Source organism: Xiphophorus couchianus, chromosome 18 (assembly GCF_001444195.1).
Source record: "Xiphophorus couchianus chromosome 18, X_couchianus-1.0, whole genome shotgun sequence".
In the NCBI taxonomy this organism is placed as follows: Eukaryota; Metazoa; Chordata; class Actinopteri; order Cyprinodontiformes; family Poeciliidae; genus Xiphophorus; species Xiphophorus couchianus.
In genome coordinates, this window is record NC_040245.1 from 15,945,292 (window position 1) to 15,954,937 (window position 9,646).

The following is a 9,646-nucleotide window of genomic DNA, read 5'->3' on the forward strand; positions in this document are numbered from 1 at the left end:
TGGAATTGTATAAGCATAAATATTCTCAGTTTATGGAAGAGAGAATGGAAAAGCTAGGGAGATGGAGCAGGAAGTTTACTTAAAAACCAGTGGACTGCAAAAGAGAAAAACTGTTGTGACATCTTATTAACTGGTTTCCATTGCACCACTCTAACAAGATAACTTGCTGGGGATTGTAGACTGATAAGAGTAAATTGGCCTGAACAGGACCAGCTGTTTCCAGACACAAAGAAATAGTTGAAATTTTTTACTGAACCAAAAGGTTAAGCAATAGAAAATAACTCTGTAATAGATAAAAATAGGTCTTTACAGTAATTGGCGATGAACTTTCTTCAACCCAATGTTAACAAGTAACGAGGGGAACACATGGTTTTCTACACGCACACTTAAGGAGAACTTAGAGTGACAAATCACTGTGGGAGGAAGCCGGAGTACCCGAAGAGAACCCAGGCGTGCACAGGGAGAACATGGCCTGTGGTCAGAATTTAAACCCAGAACCTTCATGCTGCAGGGCAACATACAGTGTAGATAGTTATTGTAGTAACTATCTATGACACTGACACTGTCATAGGTAGTTATTGTACCAACTATCTATGATAGTTGATATACTATCAAGATAGTGTACCAACAATCTCTGAAAGCTGATACACTTTCACAGATTGCACGGTGCCAACGGCGCCACTGTGCAGCCCTAAGCTTAACCAGTTAAATATTTTTTTGGTCGGTCCTAAGTTTGTTGGAGGTCATTGAACTTACTTTTTTTCCTTAAAGTGATTTTACACCATTTTCAGTAGGATGTTTAAGCCAGATTAGTGTCCACTTTACTGATGTTGCAGTGTGTAGTTTCTGAGTAATTAAGCCCTGAAGCTCCAAACAAGGAAATGCAGTCACCTCTTACTGGCACTTGGCTTCCATGTCCACTCTCTGCTCTTTAGTCTATATGGAGTCATGTATGACATCACATTGCTAATAGGTCAGTTTCTTGGCTAATGCCCACATCCATATTTGGGTCAGCCTCACTCTTAAAATGTAACTCAGCACAGAACTCTGTGGCTGTCACACAGATTATCAGGGATTTAGCCTGTTTATATGACAGTATGGTGGTGGCTAAAGGTTAGGACACTGTGAAAGCAGTTTGACTCCACAGAAATCACATGTGTGTGTTTCTATTTGTGAGTCAGGGTCTACATAAGAGGGAGAAAATAATGGAGTTTGCGTGTGGCACTGGTGTGTGTGTGTGTTGGTGTAGTGGGTGATTCATTATACAGCACTTTTAGTGGCATAAAATTGCATTTCAAATCTTACGTACTGTTCAATCTTAATAAAACACTTTTCTGTCATGCAGCTCACCTAATGTACCATTGCATCTATAGCTGTCCTGCACTGTGTGGTCATGTGCATACGCTTTTGTTTATGTGCACACACAAAAAGGTCCTATCAGACACTGTATGTGTCTAAAGTGTTGTTTTTATATTGCAGCCATATTTCATTTTGGCCTACTTTCTTTTAAATTGCCTATGGGGTTTTGTATGGGGAGAGGTGCCATCACATTTATATATGAGACTGAAGGAAAGGAAAGTGAGGTGAGCGACTTGTGTATGTTCTTATTCATTTCCTGTGCCTTCCTCTCTCTCACTCTATTTGTATGTTTTTCTTTCCCTATTGTGTTTTATCTCTTTTGGTCTTTTACTCTTTTTCTGTTCTTCTTAATATTATGTAGTGCACAAAGAGCTTTAAAGTAATTAGTACTCATAGATAAACGAACAATTATGTGTGGGACAAATAATTAAATGTGAAGAAATTAAAAATACACTGCTCAAAAAAATAAAGGGAACACTTAAACAGGTGTTTAACACTTAAAGTGTTCCCTTTATTTTTTTGAGCAGTATATATTACACAAAAGATTTTTAAAAATGAAGATGACTTACATTTTTAGTAAGATTGAGTTAAAATAAAAAAAAACAAAAAAACACTTTCATAGATTAGTTATAGGTACATATTTGTTTCTAAACCTGAAGTATACTTTAACAGAATGCCATTATTCAAGTGACACTTCATAAACATAAAAATAAGTAAATTTAAACAAAATTGTCCTTTTTCTTGTCTGGAAAATATTTATATATTATTATATTTCTTCCAAAGTATGATGATCAAATGTAACTTCAAAAGGAACCAGCGCCTGTCAAATGTCTTGATGTCCAAGCACTCTTTTTTGATACCTGCATCAAGTCAAATCAAGAATTTCTTTTCTGTATCATAAAATAATGTCCTTTGACCATTGTGCAATGCATACCATGGCTAAAATGACAGTCCTTCTCACTTCCTATTCCTAAGTTACAGTGGTATCTAGAGGAATGTCCCCCAAAACATTCTACATAAATCCTAACAAGGTTGTGCAATCATTTGAATCAGCTGTGCTGGAGAGGGGAAACATCTAAAACATGCAGGGCAATGGGGATGACTGAAGTAAAGTATGTGAAGCAAAAAATAAACTTTTATGGTGCTTGAAAGGTCCTTATAAATGTGTGCAATCCCATTCTCAGTTCCACTTTTTATTGGTTGAAATAGATTATGTAAAAATGTTGAATTATTCAAGTACTTTCACCATTCTCCAAAATTGCATCACCATTCTCAAAATGTTTGTGACTAATTCATGTTTTTAAGTTCAGATTATTGAAAACAAACAAATTCCAGGGGCCACATGTGAATGTGACATTTACTGTAAAGACGTTATATTGACTAAGGCATTGATTATCCCGGAAATGCAATCCGTTTCCCCAGAAACACAGCGGTTTACGCAACTAAAAACACATAAATACAAGAAAAATGTTTTCCCACACAAGCTAAAACATTTATGAATATATTTCCTTTTACTGGCAATATTCAATTTATGGCAGTAGGGAACTCATTATAAAATCCCTATGGCCTTTGACACAATTGAGTTTCAGTATCCACATTGTATGTTTGTTTCTGCATGTGTTTGTGATGTGTGTCTTTCCATGCTAATCATTGCAATCCTGAAACCAATTTAAAACACGGGACCCACATCTAACATCAGGTGGGCTGCACGCCATGTGGATGCAAATCAAAGTACAGTTATTTAGTTGTGAAATTATAATGAATCCATATTCATTTACAATCAATTTCAAACTCCTAATGGAAAGCACTGAAGCCTCAAATTGCCACACGGTACTGACATGCCAAGCGTAGTTCGCTTGTTATGGGGTTTTAGTGGGCATGAACATAAAAGTGTGCTCAAGATCATTTCTTTTTGTTAAGATAAAACAAAGGTTGTAAAAGCAATCAACTTTTATGTACCCCTCCAGGGGGTCTTTTGTGGGCTCTAGTGTCCCTTATATGATAGTAGGCTGGCAGGAAACGGGGAAGGAGAGAGGGGAAGACATGCGGCAAATGTTGTCGGGTCCAGGAATCGAACCCGCGACTGCCGCGTCGAGGACTCAAGGCCTCCAAATATGGGTCGCGCTATCCACTACGCCACCATGGCACGCCCTGCAATCAACTTTTAAATTCATTAGGTAAAATAATAATGTATACAGAGTCTACAGGGTCTATGAATATTTGCTTGGGCTGATCTAGCTCTTTAGTTGTCTTGGATTTTTGTGATTTTGTCCCTGCGTAACTATTTATCTGGCCCTCTAAACTCTAGGAGACCACATAAATTGAACTTTAATATAACAGTGTGCTTCAGTATTATTTTATCATTAAAATTAGATCAGTTTTCATTTGTATAGGACCAAATTAGATGTCAAAAATATTATTGGATAGTTTTATTAATATATTCTGGCACAACTGGCCATATGAGAGCATTTGTGATCTTGACATGGCCCAAAATTAAAATGTATTTAACTCTCCTGCTCTACATTATAAAGTGGTTGTCTAGTTTGAAAAGCTTTGTAACAATAAACTTTGAAAGTTAGATTTAAAAGTGTGTTTTTTTTTCACGCAAAAGTATATTTTAAGAAATTATTATTGTAGTTTGTCCCCTAAAAGATGATTAAATGTTTTTTGTATAACTGGCTCATTTTCCAAATGTCTTCAAAAGTGCATTTTTGTAAGGCTATTTACTCTCTGGCTATTAGAGTGGATATATAGAGAGAGAATCATAGAGCAAAGGCGGTCTTGTAGTGACAGCACTTTTCAACATAAGAAAAACTTAAAGCAAGATGCCAAAGTGCATGGTTATTACTGCATAATGCATCTTCACTTCAAACTGAGGAGAAATGCATAAGAAGAAAGATAATATACAAAGAGAATGTCTGCCTGATGAAAATGTGGTTCATATTAATATTTTGAAAAAAGGATTGCTTCATACGAAAACTTGAATTTAATTAAATGTATTTTTGCTTCTTTCAGTGATTTTATTTTTTTTTACCAAGTGAAACATTTTTTTGTTACCTTTTTAGAGACAATATATAGACAGATTATGCTTTATTAATCACAAAAAGGGAAATTAGAAGGGTCACAGCAGTTAGTACCATAAAAACTAACAAATAAGACAATATAGAGTTTGTCTGCAAACAGTAATTTAAAACAATTAATTTAAAAAAAAAAAAAAAAACAGAAGTACACATCCAAAAACCCATAGCTTGTACAAGATCACTTAAAGAAATTGTGCTATTTTTTAAAAAAAAGTTGTTGCTTTAATAATTTGTGTGTAGGCCTAGTTTAGCAGTACTTTTTTACACATACAAATTTATTCAACCATGCTTTGCATGTTAGTAGATTTAAACTTTTATAGATTTGGATATGGGTGGTGATCCACCTGGGAGAAAAAAAGAGACAGAAAGAAAAATAGGAATACAGATAATTTTCCTGCTCTTTCTAAATAATCATAACTGTTCTGAAGTCAGGCAAGAGTCAAGCTGATATCTCGTGGTATAAATCTGCTGTGACTCATGCTTCTCAGATTTGTTGCAAAATGTGTCAATAAGAATTACAATTCTGAAAACGTTAGCTGCTTCTCCAGTTTCCCACCCTGTTATATTAAGTATATATTCCTTCAAAACTGATAAATAATGTGATAGTGTAGTGACATGTTAAACAGAGAGCATAAACAGACATTCAAGATTTGTGCTTCTTTGAAATTCAAAGAATCAGGCCAAATCGCCCAAGATATTCTACAGCTTGGCAGTGTTAAGCAATGTACACTGAACTTGGTCACTTCCTTTTAATAATTCAGCAATGTGTGTGTGCTGCTGTGCATTTTGTGTGTAGGCAACTTCAAGTGCTTAGAGTGTGTGTTAAACTAAAGGTCCCATAGGCAGCATTGCTATCTTGACTAAGAGCTAATAGACCTATCAAACAGTCCCCTCAGGTCATACAGTGCTGTGTAATTGAGCCAGAGAAGAGTTTATCATTACCTGTGAGAACCATTTCTCCCAGGCTCACAAAAATTTATTACAGACAATGGTCAATACACAACCATTTAAAGTTGCAGTTTGTTTTCATGAGCTTTTTAGTTTTTTTTCTAAGGCAGCCCTCCTTAAAATAAGCACATATGTAATAATCCCTACTAGTCTTTATCTAAATCTTGTAACTTTTCTTTTTCTGTCCTTCATTCATCTTCATTTTTGTTGACATCCTTGAGTTAGTGTAAGTATTAGTTTAGGCATTAGTGCCTTTCATCTCTCCTAAATGTTCTGTAAACACAAACATACTGTGTTTGCGAATTTGTTTCTCAGTTGAATGGAAATAGATAATTTTTTTTATTTGGTAAATAATATTTATGATTAGACAGGACACCAAGTTTTTAACTAAACAGTCTACTGGATATATTACCATAAGATGAAGTTTATCCTGCTTAACTGTAGAAGTAAAAAAAAAAAATACTTAACCCAAATCCAGAGCTACTCTGTGAGTTATGGTTAAGATAAAGTTGCTTGTACCATACTGTTTGTGCCATATTGTAATTGTGTTGCAGAAATGTGGGCTGTGGTATAGACTGTATTGTAGGTGCATACCAGGTAGAGATGACTGGTATGAATGGTCTGACTGGTATGAATGGTCTGTACCTTTAGGGTGTTAGAATAATAATCATTCTTTTTAGTAGTGGCAGATGTTACAGGAAGTCTTCAAGACTTGTATGATACATGTTTTGGACCAAAGAATCACCTTTCAGCTTCCAGCTTCCTAATGGAACACATCAACCATCTTCTCTGGCTTTAATAACCACTCAGAGAAAAATGATTGCAAATGATTTTAATTTGTTTATCATTCCCAAATTGTTCATAAATCCATGCGTTTTCCTACTTTCTAAACTAGTACTACTTAGTACTAGTTTCTAGACACTAGTACTTTCTAGTACTCGTTTTAGTACTAGAAAAAACTAAGAACTTGTGAAGGTATGTAATTAAAAAGCTACAAATGAAGATAAAATTAAAAGGCATCATCAAAAGAACTCTGCAGACGTGTGCCTTTTTGACATCAGAGACATGTACAGGGTTACATATACCTTAATTTAAAGGAATAAGCTGATTAAGCTGACAAATAACTAATGCTTACAGTATAAAAAAGTTTTGAATGTTACTGTGTGCAAAAAAATGCACATCCCAGTGGATTATTTGTGCTTTTCCTCTTTTAAGAATCACACAGATAGAGCAATCTTGATTAAATGTTGCAAGCTGAGTTAATAGTTACTGTTTACTTCTAGGTTTTCTTTGTCTCTTTCTTCTCCTTGTTTTGGTTCTTACCCTCAGCCTTCCATTTGACCCTCTTCCCAGCTATTAGTCATCATTTGCTCTCCCTTCAATTCTCTTCTCAAATCAGTTATTTTGTGATCTCCAGTCCCTTCTCTTTATATTAATTCCCCTAGCCTCTCCACTGGCTCCTTCCATTGCACTCCGGCTAATTTCCATGTTCACCATTGTTCCTGTGATTCATCCTTGTACGTTAGTCTTCTTTTCTTTTTCCTTTCTTTCTAGCTCTATGCACATGGGTCCTCCTTATACTCAGCACTCGGACAACATAACGTTCCCCAGGAGCTCAGTCTAAAAAACTCTGCCAATTTTGGATTCTCACTAGAATGGCTGGAGTTAGGCCATTTGGACATATACCTATTCAGGCTAGAGATAGTCCAACTGGCCTGAGGATTTTATCTAGCAGGTGCTTTTGTTCAGTAAATAAGGCCATTACCTAGGCCAAGTACCCTGGTAATGGCCTCAACGCATCTCACAGTTGCACAATTGTTCCTTAGACTTCGACTTAGACTTAGACTGACGTTGTTGTCATTTTGCATGCACAGGGTGTATACAGAACGAAATTTCGTTGCATACGGCTCAGGATAATGTTTGAGGTTCCAATGTTGTGAGTAAAATAAAATACAGTATAAAATATGAATATAAATCTAAATATAAAATATAAAGTGCAGGACTGACAGTAAAATAGAAGTTATTTAGCTCTGTACATGTGCAAGGTATAAAGTGGAGACCAGTTTTTGAGTGCAGTCCAGTTAAGAGCTCAGCAGTCTGATGGCAAGTGGGAAAAAGCTGTTTCGGAACCAGGTGGACCTGCACCGGATGCTGCAGAACCTCTTTCCAGAGGGCAGCAGGGAGAACAGTCCATGGTGGGGGTGTGAGGGGTCACTGATGATGTTTCGGCCTCAGGACACGCATCCTGCATCGATGGTTGACCTGACACTTCGCCCTTTTGCCTGAGCTGGGTGTGAAAGGTTGTTGCCGAAGCAGTTTCTCCTTGTGTGCCTTCTTCTCACTCACATGAGAGTTACCGAACTCTTTTGCAAGCTCAACCAGGAAGTCCACCCGTCTCTCCTGCACCCCAATGCATGCCTGATAAAGCACATGTGCATTCAGTGCTGCCATGTCAATCATGTTTGCCAGGTTTGCTGACCAGCTGTCACATAGCGATGGAACCTTGGTCACCCCCCGCAAGATTATGACTGAAATAAATGCCATTAGTTCTTGTGAACTAAATAGGTGAAGCAGTCACCTATTTATCCTCCACAGCACAAAAGGCTGCATGCAAATTTGCATGTGCTAAGTCTCCCAGATTTCTTTTGCTTACACTTTTTGCATGATTTTTTTGAGGTGGATCAACACAATTAATACCCTCTTAGCTTTATTTCAAAGAGAAACATTACTCATTTCTTTTAGAAAAACCTTTGCATATTTTTTGAAACAGATTGTATGTTTTGCAAACTCTATGTACATTTGGCAAAATGACCTGGATAATGCAGCACAACATCATGGATCAGCTGCAAAAGGTCACATCTCTCCAAAAACACTTCATGTATGCTTCAAAACTAAACTGAAGAGCACTACCTACAGGAGATCTGATCTCCTGCAGGTATCATAGATACCCACCCCCAACATGGACTATTCACATTCCTACATTCTGGCCTGACGGTCAACGGCCACATTTACAATTGAAGAAGAATGCTAATTTGAGCCATCAGAGTCGTCAGGGTGGACTCAGGGCCTTTTGGCCCTGTTCAGCCATTCTAGGGAGAAATCGAAAACCCAGCCATTCTAGTGTTAACATCGACACATTGTGTTAAGTGTGTCATGAACAAAAGTTCACATCACTCTTGGGTGTGTTTAATTCTTCTATGAAGATTCTATGAAGATTTTGCATTATTCTGTCAGTGTTGTGAATTTGTGCTTCAAATAATGTGAAAGCCTCTTTGAAGCATCTATGCTCCTTCATGGTAGCAGATACAGTATCACTCACTGATGCTCCAGCTGATCCTTGAACTCCCCGTGTCCTCTAACCCATATCTTGTCCTTTCTTTGCCCTTTTGACATCTCGTAAGGCCTGATCTCAACATGAGCTTATTATATTGCCCATGCGCAGTCTCTAACTGCTGTATTAAAAATGGATATAACCCAAAAATAAAAACTCATTTAGAGATTGTAATTCTTTTCTGGGCATTCTGTGTCACTATTGTTTTATGGGGTCAGCTAATCTGGCACAGTTAGAAATGAGTAATTATCCTGTGTGCAGCATGTGTCAAACCCAAAGAAAAGAGTAAGAAAAGAGACGGTTGCTAAAGGCCAACTTATTTCTAATGAGGGCACTTGTTGACATTAAATTTAAATCAGAGGATTTCTGATGTTTGAGGTGCAATCAACTTACAGTAAAGGCCCCAGATGACTTGTACAAATGCCATATGAATATACTTCAGATTTGCTGTAGTGTTCTTTATCTTGCTAACTTCTTTGACATATTAATTCAAATCTGTTTTAAGTAAATAAAAAAAGATATCCAGTGATTAGGCATCACTTCTAAACAATACAACATGTCGTATAAATGTTGCATTCTTCACACATAATACATAGGCCCAGTAATGAAGAAACTATAATTAATATGTCAGAGTTTGTATGTGTGGGAGCCAGGAGAAAGACAGCTCAATTACCCTGTAGTAACACTTTAATCCTGATTGCCAAGAGTTTGGTCACATAATGGTGAGCTAAACCAGGTTTGCTGCAAATGAAGAGGAAAAAAAAGGATGCTCTATGGAATCCTGTTTCCCCCAAAACCAAGTCTGCAATGACAGGGTCAGACTGGCCCTTATTTACTTAAGGCGTAGTCTGCGGCAAGACAGGCAGTTTGAATACATCTTTCTTTATCTCTCTCTCTCTCCCTCGGTTTCTCTCTTTCTCTTTCACAT